Source organism: Phocoena phocoena, chromosome 4, assembly GCF_963924675.1.
Source record: "Phocoena phocoena chromosome 4, mPhoPho1.1, whole genome shotgun sequence".
In the NCBI taxonomy this organism is placed as follows: domain Eukaryota; kingdom Metazoa; phylum Chordata; class Mammalia; order Artiodactyla; family Phocoenidae; genus Phocoena; species Phocoena phocoena.
The window spans coordinates 80880047-80899562 of NC_089222.1; the positions used below are offsets into that span (position 1 = coordinate 80880047).

The 19516-nt window shown below is 44.8% G+C and overlaps 1 protein-coding gene across 1 annotated transcript in view; it reads right to left on the reverse strand.

Moving 5' to 3' along the window:
• Positions 1-19516, reverse strand: part of ARHGAP31 (Rho GTPase activating protein 31) — a 109241-nt gene that overhangs the window by 71603 nt on the left and 18122 nt on the right. The window lies entirely within an intron of this gene.

A 19516-nucleotide genomic window follows, 5' to 3' on the forward strand; every position in this document is an offset into this window, starting at 1 on the left:
GGCTCAGAGAGGTTAAGTAACTTGCCCCAAATCACACAGCCAGTAAGTAAAGAACTATGATAGAAACCTATGGCTTCTGCTTCCTATTCCAGTTCGGCATTACAGAGGAGTAAACCACAATGAAATTATAGTCTGCATAGACTTCTGTTGATTGGCCTTGGAGCCTAACCACCATTTTAGACCTTTTTTTTTCCATGGGAAAACACATTTCAAATTCTAAGCATTCAATGTACAAGTGTTCCCCTGCAGCATAACTCATTTTTAATTTAGGGGCTGACTCTATCATCTCTCCACCAAAGTTTCATTTTTATTGATTCCATTATTACACTGGTCAGGACCCAAAGGGAAGATTCAAAACAAAGATTCTGGAGTCAGGCTTGGGCCCGCCACTTATTAGATGTCACCTCAAGCAAATTATTTAACCTTTTTGAGCTTCAATTTCCTCCTCTGTAAGATGGGGGTAACATTATACATATAGGATTATCATATGTATATTACCTGAATAGGCGGGTGTGTAAAGTGCCCATTGTGGTGCTTGGCACTGAGTCCATCTGCAGTAAATGTGTAATGTTGCTTTACAGAGTGACTACGACCCGGAATATACCCCCACTGGCCAGGAAGGGCCCCTGTTTATCCAGTTGTGCAGGTGAAATTAGTAATAGTGCCCCCTTCCATTCTTAAGGTGATAAATTACATGGTTACCTTACCTGCAGATGGCTGGCCGGCAGGGCCCAGGAATGGTGACTTCAGGGGAATCACATGGCCCCAAGGCCGGAGCTCCCTAATTACAGGAAAATCTGGCCTTTGTCAAGAGCATCTCACCAGGGAGCTGAAAGCTACTGTTGGGATGTTTCCAGAAGCAGAGTTGAGGGTCTGAAGCCAGGAAGAGAGCTTGCAGGGATTAGGGAGCTCAGCCAAAGGAACCAACAGTCACGCAAGTGTCTGGTGTCTGGCCAAGGAGCCAGGACACAAGGGCAGGGTGGGAGTTGGAGAGGGGGCCAAGAAGGCAAGCCAAACAGGAGGTGAGGGTGAGCCAGGACACAAAGTGTCAGGGACACCAGTGAGGGAGGTCAGCAAGGTGCTGGAAGGGCGACGGGTCTCACTGTGCATGGAGCGGGTGCCTGGGCATCAGGCCCCCGTGGTATCTGGCTCCATCCTTCCTCATCTTTAAAGGGGTTGAGGCACTGCCTAGGGCACATCCAGGTTGTACCCTCCATGACATTGCACATATGCCAGGGTTGATCAGTGACTCTGAGACTGCCAGTGATAACAAGGACCAAACATAATGGAGGCAGTGCCATTTAAACCTCCCAAGGCAACGTTTCCTCCATCTGCTCGTGTCAATTTGCCATGTTCGATAAATAGAATTGGCAGCTTATTTCAGTTTTACCTGAGTACTGACTTCTCACAAAGTCCTGACTTCTCACGAAGTAGCTGTCTCATAAATGAGGTGTAATGATCAAAAGACCTACTAATTAAGAGGCAAGCTTGATTAGAAAGAAAGGAATAATGGGGTGGGAGTCAGAACTTCTATCCTGGTTCTGCTTCTTTGTGCTCTGATTCTTGAGATGAGTCATTGCACCTCCCTCGGCTCATTTTCCCCAGCTGTCAATGAGGAAATAATTGTTGTGAAGGTAAACAGAGAGTATGGGTACACAAACATTACAAAGATTGTGGAGTGCTATACAAATACAAGCTAGACATAGCTCCAATATAATAATAATGTAGCAATCTCTTCTAAAACAGACATTTATCATCTGTATTAAGAAGCTCAGAAAAATAACATTATGTTTAAAAAAGAATACACCTGGGCTTCCCTGGTGGCGCAGTGGTTGAGAGTTCGCCTGCCGATGCAGGGGACACAGGTTCGTGCCCCGGTCCGGGAGGATCCCACATGCTGCGGAGTGGCTGGGCCCGTGAGCCATGGCCGCTGAGTCTGCACATCCGGAGCCTGTGCTCCGCAACGGGAGAAGCCACAACAGTGAGAGGCCCGCGTACCGCCAAAAAAAAAAAAAAAAGAATACACCTGGGGTAGATGTAATGAACAGATTCTAGTATACTAGAATCAGGACAACTTCAAATACTAAAGAAATACTCCTTTACATGCTCCTTGAATATGTTAGTGGGAGTTGCTAATCTCACCTCCCTCTAGAAACATACAACAGTTAGAAAACATAAATATCTTCCCCCAAAGTTGGGATAGATACAGGGATGATAGGCCCATACTAGAATATTCATACTAATGGAAATTCAGAGTCCTCTTTTGAAGAAGGAAGAACAACCTTTTCTTTCCAACAAACACTCCTGGTTCAAACCGGAATGCTGAGTTGATCGGTTCTGGTCCAATATTTCAGCAGATGGAACCAACAGCACCTTTGATCAAGGGAGCATAGTGTTACAGAAAACGTGTGGGCCTGGAATCTGACGAGCCTCGGCTCCTTACCAAGCCGGCCCTGACTGCTTCTCTGTGACTTCAGGCAATTCATTCAGCCTCACTGAGCCTCGGTGCTCTCATCTGGAAAATGGAAGCAACTAATCGAGTTGCTATGAGGACTGAACTAAATAACATCTACCACATTTCAGGTATAGCACCCGGCACAGAGGAGGGGACTCACTGTCCCTATGAGAGCACCTTGACCTCTGCCTTGCGCTGCCAGGAAGCCCGGGACGAAGACCATGGCAGTTGCCTGCCTCTAGTCAACGTGGGTGAGCGGTGAGACAAGGCTGCCAAAAACGCTAACCCACCCCAGGCCTTGCGAATGGAAACATAGGGTCTCGAACTTGTGTGTGTGTGTGTGTGTGTGTGTGTGTGTGTGTGTGTGTGTGTGTGTGTGTGTGTAGTCTGCTCCAGCTAGAACACATCCCACATCTGGAGCTCTGGCTGCAGCTTGCAGAGGCCCATCTTAAAATACAGGGCATCCAGAGGAAGGTGAAGAGGAGTCCAGAGGACCTGAACACCACCTCATTTGAAGAGTGGTTGAAAGAGCTGGTGGGGGCGGTGCTGAACCCAGAAAAGAGAAGTCTTAGGACAAAGTGAGAACTGTTTCCAAATAAGTGAAGGGTTTCATGCAGGAGTAGGTGAAGACATATACTCCGTGACCCTGGAAAGCAAATCACGACCCAGAGGTAGAAATGACAGATGCGCTGTGTGGCTCAAACGCAGGAGGGGCTCTGGATCACGGGGAGCTCTTCACCTAGGGGAACGTCACTTCCCGCAGCTCCTGGGGTCCAGGATACCCGCACTGGGCTAGGCGGAGATTAGCTGCCCTGTGAGGCCCCTTCTGAGTCAACAGGCCCTCAGCAGAGCCCTGGATCTTACAATCCTGTTATAATTTTTTGGTCCGTATTAAATCATATTTTATAAATCTCCAATTTTTAAAAATGGTTGATCGAGGTGATTATGCCTGAGACATGTTAAAAGCCAGAGGAGACAGTGAATATGTTAAAATTGTTTGCCTTTGGTTATTAGATTCAGAACACTTTGGACGATTTCCGTTCCAGTCTGGAATTACAGAATACTTCCTAAAGTGCCAGGAGCTTCATATACATAACTTCCCTGACTCCTCCTTCCCACTCAAAATCCCTCTTGGAGTCAGAGTCCTATTTATTACTGCTTTACCCAAAAGTTAAATTATTTTCAAATTTAAAATCTAAAAATAGTTTATATCACTTTCCTTAAGCCCTTCCATTTTTATTCTTTTCTCTCAAATCGTTCTAAAGTTCAGAACATATTTGTGCAGAAATACTATACACACATGTAGAAGGAAACTGATTAAAGGGCCAGTTTTTTGTTTTTTTTTTTCTTTTTTGCGGTATGCGGGCCTCTCACTGTTGTGGCCTCTCCCGTTGCGGAGCACAGTCTCCGGATGCGCAGGCCCAGCGGCTACGGTTCACGGGCGCAGCCGCTCCGCGGCATGTGGGATCCTCCCGGACCGGGGCACGAACCCGTGTCCCCTGCATCGGCAGGCGGACTCTCAACCACTGCGCCACCAGGGAAGCCCAAAGAGCCAGTTTTGATCCTCTTTCTCCCCCAAATACAACTGTGTAAATGACATTTTTTATCTCGTCTCAAGCATGAAGTGCTACAGAAGTACGATTCACTGCTCACACAATGTTCAATTATTCAGCGTGGGACCCTGAGGCTAAAGGAGATCTGGGAACCCTAAGGTCCTAGCCAAGCACCCCTTGAACTCATCAGAGCAAGGGCAGACCATCAGAAGTGAACGTTTGAAATATGTCAGCAGTTTCAGAGGAGCACCCAATGACATTTTAATCTGAAAAATTATAAACAACCCCACTCCCACCACCAGCCCTGCCACCTCCTGAGGAATGTGCAGTGTGGTGGATCTGAAGGAGCCATTGATAAGCAGAGCAGCTTTAAAGTGCCCTGGTGAGGGGAGAGTTTGACAGCAGAGATTATTTCTGATGCTTTCAAAGGCGCACGCTTTATAAATGTTTTGCACATATACGGCATGGGTCTGTTTCTATGCACGGCATATATACGTGACTGTCTATTTAAAAGCATTTCAAAGCTCATTTAGTAACGGCTTCTCCTAAGTGCTGTGGGGTGAAAGACGAAGAGATAAAGAAGGCCAGGTCTCTCCCCAAAGTACTACAGAATGCCCTATCTGCCAGCTACTTCCACGCCATCTCCATCTTCCTCGTTTAACAGATGAGGGAACGGGGATTCCAAGAGGGGAGGTGATAGGGTTGTCAGAAAGTTAAGCCTAGGCCCAGGTTTCTTGATTCTAAACCTAGAGTTTACTACGTGATGGTGGAAAGAAAACATCCACACTGTAAACCACAAAGCAATGCTAAAAACGGGCAAAGCCACTGGGGGCCTGGAGCCTTGGTTTTCATCCCAGCAAAGGAAGGCACACCCTGCCCCATTTTTTGGCCACTGCAATACAGACCACAGGGTGCTCACCCTGGGTCACAGAACAGTCATGCCACTGACGTGCAATGCAAGACGGTGGGGTCCTTCCTACGAAGCTAGCAGGCTGAGCTGCTGGCATCACCCTGCCTGCAAAGGGCAGAACTAGCCAGGCCACGCTCCACCCCTGGTGCAGCCCTGGGTTCTCTGTGATTGCTGTTTCAATCCACTAAGGATTTGAAGAAGCAAGTGGGAAAAGACACAAACCCCATCTCCTACATTTCGCCAACGCGAAATTTCTCCTACATTTCGCTCTTGCCTTTCAGTCTGGTTTGCGCCTTTCCTGAAGGCTCAGACTACAGCACTAACCAGAGAGATTAGATCAGTTCAGACATCTGTCAACTGAATGGAAATGTCTACCACACCAGTTGGGTTTATGAAGCAGCTGGGGGAGTCGCTGATGAGAGTGGAAAAGCCGCTCGCCTTAGACACAGCCTCATGTTCCTCCCCATGGTGACTCCCTCAGTGTCTCTGTTTGTTTACCCATCTGAGGTCTTCGTTTACCAGTTTCTCGGCCCCAGTGAGGACCCACACAATAAGGCTTGGGGACACTGCGGTGGGGACACTGCAGATGCGGCGCGGCCCCAGAACAGTCTGTCCTTTCATGGCTGCTGTGGAATGAGCGCGGCTCTGCTAGCGGGCACGCAGGGCATCTTCTGTCTCCCGGCCAAGTCCGGTTTCCAAGTTCCCTACCGTAACCTTGGATACGGCTGGATGGGGGTGGCAAGGCCCTGTGAGGGGTCTTTGTTTGTCACTGGAGGCTCTTTAGAAGGAGGGTGTGGATAGCTGGGTTCTGGGCCTGGCAAAGAAGGAGGGAAGTGAACGGGAAAGAGGGAACGGACTGCTGCAGGCCGACGAAGAAAGGATCCCGGCCAGGACAGACCCACCATATTAAGCTCTCCGGGTCTCTAGCTCCCCTTCACCCCCTCTTGTTTCCTCTTAGCTGCTCCCGCTCACACAGGCTGCGAGGATTTTATGTAGGAGGGAGCGTGTGGGGTTTGCACGGCACATGGTTCTGGCCCTGCAGCGGCACCGTCAGGCAACCTTACAGGACTCGACGCAGGCTGTGCTGACCTGTGGCTCCAGAGTAAGCAGCAGAGAAAGAAGAGCTCGGTGACCATCTGCCACCACGACGTAAAAGGCAAAAGTAAAAGTGGCAGGGACCCCCAAAGTTCCTAACTCAGGGTGTCCTTTGGGGACTCTGCACCCTGAGCTCATATTCTCAGACAGACTTCTTTGCCGTAGGCTTTTTAGGTGCCTTCCAAGGTATGTGATCATTGTCATGAAGTCTCATCATGGGTGATTTAATTGTCCAATAGATATTTCTTGGAATTATAATAATTATTATTTTTCCAGGAGCTATCATTTCAAGCAGCTATTATATGCCAGACATCTACATACATGATTTCATTTCCTCTCCCCAACAATCCTGAAAAGTGGGTATTATAATCCCCTTTAGTAAGTGAGAACACAGAGGTTCAGAGGCTAAGCCTGCATGACGAGGAAAGGGCAGAGGCAGCTTTTCTGTCTGACCCCAAAGCTTGTATCTTTTTTTTTTTTTTTTTATTGGAGTATAGTCCCTTTACAATGTTGTACAAAGCTTGTATCTTTATAATAATAAATATAGACGAGAAAGTAGCAGGGAAATGCCACCTTCAATTTTAAAACTTTTTATAACTTCTTTTACTGCCATATAATGTGTATTCACTTTTGAGTGTCACTTTTTCATCCCCGAGGGCACAACTCACTGCCCTGCTGCTTCTACCAGTCGGAGAGCGCATGACTTCCAAAGTGAGATGTGGCTGACAAGGACAATGAAATCTCTCAGGCTGCATTAGCAGAAAGCACAGTGTCTAGAAAGAGGGAGAACACCACTCTGGGCTCCTCAGTTGACACCCAGCACATCAGGTCTCTTTTTGGGGAACACAGTATAAGAGGGGCACAGGAAAACTGGGCCAGGTTCAAAAGAGTCTGACCTTGAAGTTCAAGTGGACCCTAACAATATCCTATGCAGAAAAATGGAGGAACTGAGGTTATTTGGCTCGGAACAGAGTTGGAGTTTCTGGCAACATGTAGGAAGTGGGGTGGTGGGGAGGAGAAGGGATACAGTAGATATCTTCAAACTTTGAAATGCTGTCCAGAAGAAGAATTCTCCAGGGTAATGGTAATGAGCAGTTAGTCCTTTATACTTGCATAGTGTAAGAACGTTGCCAACGGCTCAACAGACGGAAGGGTTTCCAATACGTGGAGCTGTTCACTGACAGAAGTGTCTGCTTTGTGGGGCAGTGAGCTTACCATCACTGCAGAAAACAATCACCCATGACCTTTAAAGTCACTTCCAACCCCTAAATCCCACAATTCACCGGTACATTTACCGTCGTAAACATCCCCTCAGGTCCTATATTTCTTCCTCCTAACAGCTCATTTGCATTTAATCTGTTATACTTGGTGGACTTTACTTTTTCCCGTCACTTGAATTAATTCTATTCTTTAAATACTTCAATATGAATTAATAATTGATGGTTTTATGAGGTATCCTTGAAAAAAAATTTTTTTTCAGATACTTGACCTTTTTGATCAGCCAAACATTTAATCCTAGATTTATAATACAGGACATGTAAAGCAGATCTCTTGTCCATCGGGGAGGACAACTTATCTTTATGGACACATTATTCCAAATTTTCCTACCTAGTGACCAAATACTGTCATCATTTCCCCTTCTAAAATGGAACAGTAGCAAGATCAATTCTTCTGGTTTCTTCTGCCTCGAATGTTGAAGTTATTTGTGTTGGCAACAGCATTGTATATGCATTCAATTCGGTTCATTCCTTCCTTCATTCAGTCAGTCAATATTTGTGGAGTGTCTAATATTGTCCTAGGCACTGGGAAGAGGCAGTGAATAACACAGACAAATTCTCTGCTCCTGTGGAGCTGCCTTTTAACGGAATGAGACAGACAGTAAGCAAGATTTTTTTAAAAGTAAATATATACAAGATAAATAAAATATACATTAGATGGTTCTCTTTAGATGTACTAAAGAGAAGAATAAAGCAGGAAGAAGTGTATGGGAGGGGTGGGCAAAAGAAAGGATGTTTCCATTTAAATAGGGTGGCCAAGTCCCTACTTACATATTGTTTAAATAGTGGGAGCCCCACTCTGTAATGTGACAGTTGAGTTTAAAGTCTCAAAGGAAGTGAGTGAGTGAGCAGGGTATCTATCAGAAGAACATTCCAGGCAGAGGGAATAGCAAGTGGAGATGCAAACCTCAGTCAGGTTCTGGACGCCTGCTGTGGGCTTAGCATCACATGTGACAAAAAGAAGTAAAATACAGGTCTCTGCACAAGGATCTTGAAGAGGAAAGCACACGTGCATCTGAGACAATAGGCAGTCAACTGCCAAGGGCTAAATAGTGTAGATCAGTTCACTGAAAAGCTTCTTCTCTTTAGTCACAGTGGACCAGCCATCGTCCCCCAAAGCACCCCTTGCATGCTTCTGACTGTCCACCACACAGGCCGGTATGCTTCTGCTCTAGATCTTACACAACCTTCCAAGCCCAGCCCGAACTTGTCCTCCTCCATGGAGCTCTTCCGGGCCATTGGATTGTATGGCTAAATGATAGTAGGCCCCACCCTCCACCTACTGAATAAGAACCCCCATCTTCACAAGACCCGCGGGTGATTCCTGCGCACACTGAAGTCTCAGGAGTCTAAGTCACTCATCTTCAAGTGTGGCTGCACACTGTAAAACCCTGGGGAGCTTTTAAAAATACCAAGGCCTACTTCCACCTTCAGAGATGCTGATTTAATCAGCACGCGGTGAGAGCTGGGTGCTGAGAGTTTTTTGAAATTCCCAGGTGATTCTAATATGCAGCTCTCATTTCCCTCAAAGTCCTCTCCCCACTGTCTTTCCCTGGCTGTCAAACACCCTGCCCTCCGGCATGGCTATTTTTTTCATTAGGTGGATTCTTAGGCATTGGCACCGGAAGCGGCGTCCCCTCTACGCTTTGTCCCCTCCCTCCCCCTCCCGGAGGTCTGCACGCAGTGAAGATGACAGTTGAAGGAGAGGAGGGCAGTGGGAGAAGCAAACTCTGAGCAGACTCCCCAGCCCGCAGTGTGGCCTTGGGCAAGCCGCTTAAAGTCCTTCTCTGTGAAGAGGGAACAACAGTACTCTCCAGTCTGCCTCATGCAGTCTTGGGGAAGATCAACAGAGGTCGTGTGTGAAAGCGTTTGCAAAATAGTACTGAAGTGCCTTATAGCTGGCACGGCTTCCTGGCCAGGAGTCCTAGGATGTTCATTTCAAACTTAAAAATCTGCCTTTCCCCTACTTCTCAAATCTAAGCAAACAATTTTAAGCAAAATTTGATCTTTAACATCCCAAAGGAATGGCTATGACTGTACAGTGTCTGTACTGACGTGGGTAAGTGCCATTTAACAGTCAGACCTCGCTGCACCATCACTTACCAGAAGGCAGTGATTCTGTGGCTTGAGGATATTTTGATTAGCACCAAACACCCTGTGAGCGTTCAATAAATATTAACCAGTGAGGCCTAACTTAAGATGGTACGATGTTAAGACCACAGTACGCCACTGTTGAAGTGAAGAGTACTTACTTATCACTTATCCACATGACCAAGTTTTCACCTTTTAAGGAAAAGCCTAGCATCTTCATTAGCCTTTTTGCTGATGTGCAAACTGAAAGACCAAGAGACCCTAGCACATTCAAAACAGGTTCTCTGTTTTACTAAAAGGAATGGTCCACCGAAAGTCACACTAATTGCTAAATGCCAGCAGTTAAGAACAGATACAACTGTACTGCCTTTAACTAGACCAAGCACTGGCTTTTGAGAGAGTCTAGAAAGGCCTCTTTACCATATATTTTCCTCACATCTCTCCTTAGAAATTCTTTGAGGTTCTCATTCTGGCAGTTTCTTTGAATAGATACAAATGCCCTCGGGAGGGGCAACAAGAAGCCCCTAGCATCTCCGTGTGAACCAGATGTTGAACAGAACAATGGTGCCCAGGCTTTCTGGCTTTCATGAATCAATTTAAAAAGATTTCAGGGGACTCACATAGGTTTACTGATTTTTTAATTTTTCTGAGAGAGGACATCAACTGAAACCAAAAAGAACCATTATTATTTCATAGTAGAATGGACAGTTCAAAATAAATAAAGTTATAAAGAACAGAATTTCAGAATAAAGGACTGTCCTTTACAAGAGAGGACAGTTGAAGTCTTACAACTGCAATGATACCACAGATAAACACATTACACGGTCCCTACTTTTCCTATGGCTCTGCATTTGTGCTAGGAGGATTTGAAGTGAATTCAAAATATTTAGCGTCCTGAAGGTGGATGGGCGGCTAAAGAAGGTGGCGTATTCTAAAAAGTGGAAAGAAAGAAGAGAGGAAAGCTCTACAGCAATCATTTTGCCTCGGATTACTTGCAGATACAGATAACAGATCCCTATCACGTTGTTCCTGCAGGGAACTTCATCCCCTTGGTTAAAAAGCAAGGATGGCAGGAACCTCACATATTATACTTGAAGAAAGAATGCTCACAGTGGCAGAAGGTCCCTGGTGCCAACTTTTCTTTTTCACTCATGAGTGTACCTTCTCTGTCTCCTTGGGGGACCCACCTGGACAGAAGGGCAAGGATGAAGGAGAGGAAACATGGAAACAGCATCAATAGTCCAAACCTACATTAGAATGTAACTAATCTGCAAGGCGGGGAGAGCAAAAGGAAATCTCTCACTATAGCTGAAGATTTTCACAATGAAGTTAATGCCTCCCTTTGAAAGGATATGAGCCGCAAAGGTGATATAAACATTTTGTGATAAAAGATTCGCTCCGTTTCGCCCGAGACCCTGAAGCTCAGAGGACCTGCCCGGCACCCTCCAGCTGGTGAGATCCAGCCCCGGACCCCGCCCTGCCCCAGATGGCCTAACCAGGCCTTGAGCCAGCCCCCCACCGGTGTTTCCACAGGTTTCCCTCTCTCAACTGATAGTATGTCACATGAGGCAATTAAAACAATTTCCTAAAGTTCTGATGTATCCTCTCTCTTTCTTCCTTTCCTGTTATCTGACAGGTTTCCCTTCTTCCTGGATGTGGTTAAGAAAACAAACAAACAAAACCCATGTTTGATGTTCAGGGCAGCCCTCTTCCCTCTGTTCTTGCTCTGGGTGCGGGTCTGCACCCTGACCCTGGGTGAGGACCCCACCCTTTGCCGGGGCCGCACCGACGCGAGTTGCCGGGTCGGAGCCGGGGCCTCCGGTGGCCGGGGACCCCGGCTCCCGGGAAGGCGGCGGGAGCTAGTGGCCGGGCTGCGCCCAGGAGTCCGCCGGGCGCCGAGTGACTCAGTGTGGTCCGAGGGGTTTCGGGAAGCGGCGGGAGGCGCGCGGGGGCGCAGGGCTTTCCCCGAAGCCGCAGGGGGTCGGGCTCCGGACGCCTAAAGAGGATCAGAAACCCGTGGGCGGAGTGGCGGGAGAGGAAGCCGAGGCGCAGGGAGCAGAAGCCGGCGTCATTGTTTCTTTTGAGAGGGATCCGAGGGAACCTGGCCTTGACGTTAGGAAAGCTGAAGAGGCCGCCTGAAGGGACAGAGCGCGGCTGTGCGCCCCCGGGTCCCAAGGGCCTTGGGAGGAGTTTCCGTCTCCCCAGCTGGCGGGGGTGGGGGGCAGGGCTGGGGATGCGGATTGGAGGAGGGGAAGGGAGTGGCAAGAGGAAGGGGAGGGGGTGTCGCAGGACCCCGCAGCCTGCGCCGGGCTGGGCCGGTGCCCCTGTCCCCTGTCCCATCCCTGACACGGAGCCCGGCGCGGGTCTGACCTAAACCCAGGTCAGCAAGCGAACGACAGAGGAGCAGGCAAAGAGGGAAGTGGAGTGAAGTGAGGGGCTCTGCCGAAAAAGAGCGCCCCGCGCACCTCCTCTGCTTGGCCTCTCCTTCCCAAACCAGCCGGTTCTCCATCAGAGATTGCTTTGTTTTCCACGTTGGCCTCCCAGCCCTGGGGTGGGAGGCTGGGGTGGGAGATGGTTGGGCAGGGCAGTCCGAGTGGAAACAGAGATGGGGGTGTGAGGTGCAAGAGCTGGCTGGCACGCGGGAGACGTCCAAGGAACACAGCCGGCCAAACGGAGAAAAGGTGCCAGGAGGAGTGATGGGTGAAAGCTAAACCACCACGCAAGGCAAGTTGATAAAATCTTGGCTCTAAAAAAAAGATGTAAGATGATGCAGGGTTGTCACTGTGGGTTAGGAACTTGAATTGCATTATATCTGTTTTCACTTATCTCTGTAAGCTAAATGCTATTATGCCATTCCAGAAGCAAAGAAAAAATCAGAAAGCTACAATTCCAGCCTCAGCCTCCAGCTTCCTGAAGCCAGCCCCCCAGCCCCTACCCTTGCTTTTGCTCAGGTTTACATATATGAATCAATAACCACCAGCCCCTTTTTTTTCTTAGTAGTTTGAGTTCCTTCGCTCCCAACCAAAAAAGTCCTAATTATACACCTTTTAATCCAGTAATTATACTTCTAGGAATCTCTTCCAAAGAAATATTATAACATAAACAAAGAGCCATATGCCTCGAAATAGTCACTGTCGCCTTCTTTATAATATTAAAAAATATATAATCTAAATGTCCAATCATGGGGAGGAGTAAATAAACTGGTACATTTACATGATAAAATATTACAGAGCCTTAAAATAATGTTAAAAGTACAGTTTGATGACTAGAATAAAGACTTAGGTTGTAATGCTAAGGGAGAAAAGTAAGACCCAACATTAGATATATGCGATGTAATCACAATTATGTGGAAAATATACATAGAAAAAAAAATCCTGGAAATAAATTATATCTTTCTGTGGTAGGATTAACCCAAGTACTCTTTTCTTTCTAAAACATGTATTTTCTAATTTCTGTACAATGGGGATAAGCATGTATCATTAATTAAAATATTGAGCTATTTATTTCAAAAACTTTACATATATAATGTATGTTTTATGGATATATATATTCTTAAAGATATAAATATATATTCAGTAGCAATTTCATTCATATGTGTGTGTGTGTGTGTGTGTATATAAATATATATATATAAAGGAAGTCAGCAGTCCTGGGTGAAAGAAGAAAAGAGGTACTTGAGCAATTTTCCCATTAACTGAAAGATTTTCCACAATTTAAAGGGTATGTGGGAGTTAAAGGGGATGCGTAATTTAAAAAAATTTTTTTTATTGAAACGTAGTTGATTTACAATGCTCAGCCAATCTCTGCTGTACAGCAGAGTGACACATATTGACGTTCCTTTTTTCATATTCTTTTCCATTGTGGTTTATCACAGGATATTGAATATAGTTCCCTGTGCTAGACCTTGTTGTTTATCCATCCTATATAGAATAGTTTACATCTGCTAATCCCAAACTCCCAGTCCTTCCCGTCCCCATCCCCTCCCCCTTGGCAACCACAAGTCTGTTCTCTATGTCTGTGAGTCTGTTTCTGTTTTGTACTGGGTTGGCCAAAAAGTTCGGGTTTTTCCATGACATCTTACAGAAAAACCCGAATGAACTTTTTGGCCAAACCAATAGATAGATTCATTTGTGCCATATTTTAGATTCCACATATAAATGATATCATATGGTATTTGTCTTTCTCTTTCTGGATGATGATCTCTAGTTGCATCCATGTTGCTGCAAATTGCATTATTTCGTTCTTTTTATGGCTGAGTATTCCACTGTCTATGTATACCATATCTCATTTATCCATTCATCTGTTAATGGTCATTTCGGTTGTTTCCATGTTTTGCCTATTGTGAATAGTGCTGCTGTGAGCATAGGGGTGCATGTATCTTTTTGAATTATGGTTTTGTCCAGGTATATGCCCAGGAGTGGGGTTGCTGAATCATATGGTAACTCTTATTTTTAGTTTTCTGAGGAACTCCACACTGTTTTCCATAGTGGCTGCATCAACTTACATTCCCACCAACAGTGTGGTAGGGTTTGGGGATGGGCAATTTTTATGCATCCAATACATTAATGAAAGGGAAGGACATGCCTGCAATGGGCCAGAGGAGGGGCAAATATCTGAGTATAAGAATACACAAAAAGGAAATGATGCGATCGCAGCTGATTCCTGATTGGCAAGGACATGCTTATTCATGGGTGGAAGGGAACAAGATCGGAATACAACTCTTAATGGCAAAGGAAAGAATACATTCATAAACATAATTACTTAGGAAAGGAGATAAGGGAGTAAACGGTAACGTTTGGCACCTTGAAAACGGCACCACGAAAAGTTCTTTTATAATAAATGTATGTATCAGGAGAATATTTTCTAATCATGGAGATTAGATGTGCAAAATGAACTCGACACGTTCCTGTTTAGTCCAAGACTGTTGATAGCAGTATTTTGTATCTCAGCTCAAGCAGATGATTACGGATTGAGAAATGCTTAAACAAAGGTTTAACAAAATGGGCTCCCTTATTTGGAGCCCATTCCTTTTACACAGGGAGGGAAATGGGAGAAAACCAAGAAAGCCTCATATCTACATGCTGTGTGTTCCTGAGATCCTTATGCAGCAGTGAAAATATACACTAATTAATAAAAGCAGGTTTCCTTTGGTTTTGTGTGAGGATCTGGTAGAATGAAGAAAACTGAAGTATCCTGCAAATAATCTAACACTAGATACTGTATGAAAACAACTGATGGAGCTGAAATTATGTTGAAACTATGTTAGGTAGAAGGCAAAGCTCTTGTTCTGGGATTGAAATCTAGGATTCCCTGGGTGGTGAACACGGAATTTACCAAACCATACACAGAAAGCTCTCTGTTTGGGCTTAATGATGTCTTGGGTGATTCCAATTCCCCTCCCTTGATTCTTCCCCTACCAGGGGAGATCCCTTGCGGATCTCACCTCTCTTGCTGTTCTCAACATGTGTGGATTATTTCTCACTCCCCCTCGCCCCCACCTAATGAGGTGGGAGGACCCACTCAGTTGAGGGCTAGAATCTGGACCTTCGTGGATTCACTGTCTTCCCCTAACAACACTCTAATCTCCCCTACATCATCACCCTCCAGCCTCCCCAACTTTATCACTCTATTTCCATTCACTGGAATAGCTTAGAGTGGGCAGGAAGAACCAATTATGGTTCTTTTCAAACTTTCACAGTTAAAGGCTAACTAGAGCCAGGAGATAGGATGTTTCAGCACTAGGACAATGGTAGGATTTCTACAAACACTCATTGGTTAAATGAAGAAATAGGGAGCACGATGTTTGGGTTGCATATGACTTTGTATGGGTACCTAGATGGAAAGTGGGAACTGTCTTGTTTGATATCCTGCAACTCATGGAATGCAGTGAAATTTAGCATATTAAAAAGTCTTATGCTACAAGGTACAGTGATTTCTTAATATCTTCCATCAAAAAAGAAAAATGCAGTAGAGAAATCATCTTATTTAAAAATTATAACAGCGGAACAGAAAGCACTTCTGTTTGCTTTGCCTAAAATCCAAACACCAAACATAAGCATTTATATGACACTTGGGCTCACAAAATGGAAGAACTTTTTTACCTTGTCCTAAAACACACAAACAAACAAAAACCCTCTAGACTGTTTTATAAAAATATGTGATGAAATCCAGAAGGTGCTTTTATCTCATAACACCCATACCAGAAGATTAATCTCTGTGGTTGGTGTCTTGTTCTGGTTGGGGATATGTCTGAGCCCAGCTTTGGAATCTTCTTCAGTTAGAACATCTGCTCCACAGTTGTTAATGTTTGTTTGGTATTGCCCAAAAGAAGGCAGCAGAAGTGAAGAATTTTTTAACAGTGAATCCCAAGATAGACTAGATCAGCAGCATCGCTTATTTTGAAAGGCATTTTTTTGGGAGCAATGTGACCTGTACGTAAAAAAAACAAAACAAAACAAAAATGGGCATGTTGTTGGACCAAGAGATGGATGTCCATCCAATACTGGAATGTAGTTTAGCTTGTTTTCATTACTTCTCAATTTTTTTTTCCCAGAAATATTTGCTCATTGAATTATTACTACATTCCACAAAACTAGCTGAGCTTAGTTTTTAAATTTTTAGACAGAGATTTGAATGTTTAACTCAAAATAAATCATAAATGAGAGACTGATTCCACAGCATTCAATTAAGAGTACACAAGTGTAAAAAAGTCCTAGCTGTCTTAGGAAGTCTAAATAAAATATGTAAATAATCTATATCATTTGGAAATTTGCTACGTTAAGCAAGAAACAAGGACAGTGTCATTTCTTTAGGCTCTGTGAAACTAAATTAAATTAGTTGATCAATAAGAAAAATACCTCATTTTTCTAAATAATGTGAGTGAAGTTCATGAAAAACCAAGCATACTTGCATTTGCAGAGTGGAAAAGTTACATTCAAAGCAAAATTCAAATTATTAGATGATTTTTTTAAAAGATTAGAGTATAACCCCTCTGTCAATAGTGTTATCTGTAAATTATTCTTATCACAATAGTTATTATTCAAGAGTTCCAATGGAGGTCGTTTATATCAGTTTTAAATTCTACCTGGTGAAAAACCGTTGAGACCTAGCATTTGAAAAACTGTAGACACAGCTGGGTTTAGTTTCAAAGCTCCAAAATTAAAATGAAAGAGGGAGGGCTTCCCTGGCGGCGCAGTGGTTGAGAGTCCGCCTGCCAATGCAGGGGACACGGGTTCGTGCCCCGGTCCGGGAGGATCCCACATGCCGCGGAGCGGCTGGGCCCGTGAGCCATGGCCACTGAGCCTGCGCATCCGGAGCCTGTGCTCCGCAACGGGAGAGGCCACAACAGTGAGAGGCCCGCGTACCGCAAAAAAAAAAAAAAAAAAAAAAATGAAAGAGGGAAAGACCCTAATCCTTGAAACCATCTGTTCAAAGAACAGTGAAAAAAAAAAAAATGATGACGGTCTTCAGCTGGGGAACAACAATGGCCTCTTAACTGAAATCTGAAAGTCCCCTTCCTATTCACAGTTTCAGCCGATCCTCACAACATCCCTGTGAGGTCTATAAAACAAATATTTTTATCCTCATAAAGCATATATATGTTACTCCATGAATGTCACATGGAGTACTTAACCCCACGTCACACAAAACATCATTAGCAAAGGCAGGACTTCAACCTAGGTTGGCTGCTTCAAAAATTCTAAAGTTCCTTTTCTGTACCAACTTCCAATTCCATTCTTCCTTCCTATCCCCCTTCCTTTCTTTTTTCCTCTCTTTTCTTCTCTTTCATTAAACATTCATTGGGATGCATCTGCAGTGCCAGAAATTATTCTTTGTTGCCAGTGTTCACATAGACACATTTACATCCACAATGGCGAAAAGGCCAGGAACTATTCATAGAAATTTAGAGAAGTGGCATTAAGGCCAGCCCTTCAGCTCTGCTTCATTTCTTTACTGTCTCCATTGAAAATGGAACCTTCTCACATCATGTAAAACACAAAACAGCGTGTTACATATCAGGGCAGTCTCCCCCCTCCCTCACCCCCAGAACTGACTTTGCATGTCTATTCTGCAGGCTCTGTGAAATGTCTTATCTCCAAACAAAACAAGACACAGCACAACACCTGGACTGCCCAGAGGAAAGGTTCCAGGGCAAACCTAAGGGCAGCAGATCTCAGAGAGGAGGTATTAGTGAGGTCAGGAGGGGCCATGGGAGATAAACAGTTGGCTGGGTGGGTGACCATGAGACAAAAAAGTTTTGCTGATTTGCAGATTTAAGTAGTAGTGGTTTTCAGACTTTTCTTCTAAGCATGAAGTGCTTTGTTCAGATAAATTTCACCCTGAAGCATAAAACAAAGAGCGCTGAAGAAAGCAGAGTGTTCTGGCTTAAGCAAGGTGGGGGGACCCCAGAGCCCTCCCTTCAGGCCTCTCTAGTGGCCCCTGCTATAAAGCATAGCACAGATTTTTAAAAAAATAATTAATTTTTACTGGAGTATAGTCGCTTACAATGTTGTGTTAGTTTCTACAGTACAGCAAGGTGAATCAGCTATACATATACATATATCCTCTCTTTTTTGGATTTACTTCCCATTTAGGTCACCACAGAGCACTGAGTAGAGTTCCCTGTGCTATACGGTAGGTTCTCATTAGTTATCTATTTTATACATGGTATCAATAGTGTATATATGTGAATTCTAATCTCCCAATTCCATAGCACAGATTTAAAGTTATTTGTACTTAAATAGCCCTCAAAATAAGCAGGCAAGCTCAGTCTCTTAGGATTAAAGTATGGTCCCCCAAGCAACTATTTCAGGAAGAGCCCCTAACTCAAGCCCACTCCAACCCAGGGGATTTGGAGAGAAGAAGCAGCTGGTCAGGGATGCCTCTCTTTTCCTGGAAACCTGATTACTTACCTTCAAAGCAGAGAATCTACCCGAAGCGGGACAGGGGGTGTGAAAATAGAAGGTTTGGGTTCCTAGGGAGCTGGCTGGGGGTTATTGGATTGTTGTGGACTGTATTAAGTTTATCCAGTCCTAAAATAACAGTTCTCTTTAGCAAAAGTTACTCAAACACATATCCCTCAGTACCACACTGGGAAATTAGTCATACTTTATAATCCTTTAGCAATTCACTATTTTCAAAGCACACTATTTTCATGTCCATTGTCTTGTCAGATCCCCATCCCATAAGGCAAGCTAGACAGGTATTATTAACCCCATTTTACAGATGAGGAAGCTAAGGTTCAGAAAGATGAAGGGAATCCCACAAGGTCACATGGCAAATACCTAGGTCTTCTGATTCCCAATCCAGAGCTTTAAACATGAACACGATGTACATAAATCTTGTAACCTAGTGAGCAGTAAGTAAAGGCCACAGATTTGGCATGATTAGTTTTGTGTCTTTTGGGAACAGCAGTGTCCTCGTTATGCAGCAGGTGTAATGATGACCTGCTTCATCTAACTCACAGGACTGTGAAGCGCAAAGAGATGATTTGGTGCAAGCACTCTGTAAGGTGCCATCTAAGGGTTTGTTACTCCCCAACCCTCAGTCCCCTGCAGTCTTGGCAGGTTCTCTGTCCTTCTAGTAGCTTGGACCTCACTTTTACAAACCCCCCAAAAATGTATCTCACACTCTGTTGGTATCATGCAAGTCTCTTGTGAGTGTCAGCTAGTGGCCAGAGGAGCCAGCCAGCCAGCCATGCTTTTGCACAACCTCAAACCAAAGCTCTCTCCCTACGTTGGGGCTTCAGGGATGCGATGCCAAAGGTTTCCAAGACTGCTTTACCCTGAACCCCAAACAGTGGCCATGAGGACTGTAGGTCCAGCTGATGTTTAGGGAGGGACTCGAGAGGTATGTGCATGGACCTCCATGGAGTCATCACAGGTAGGAAGGTCTTTGTCTTCTTGGCAGAATCAGAGCCTGAATTTGGCAGGTTCATCTGAGAGTGATCTGTCCTCTGCAACCAAGTTCTGAGGGGATGACTTTGTAAAGTCAAATGGCAATGTCATCATGTTTTATAGGAATTCACAATTGGGTCTAGGCTGTATATAGATGGAGCCTCTTGCATAGGAGAGCAAGCTACAGATGACAAAAGGTGTCTGATGAACACAAAATCAGAGTAAAGAAAGTTGAAATT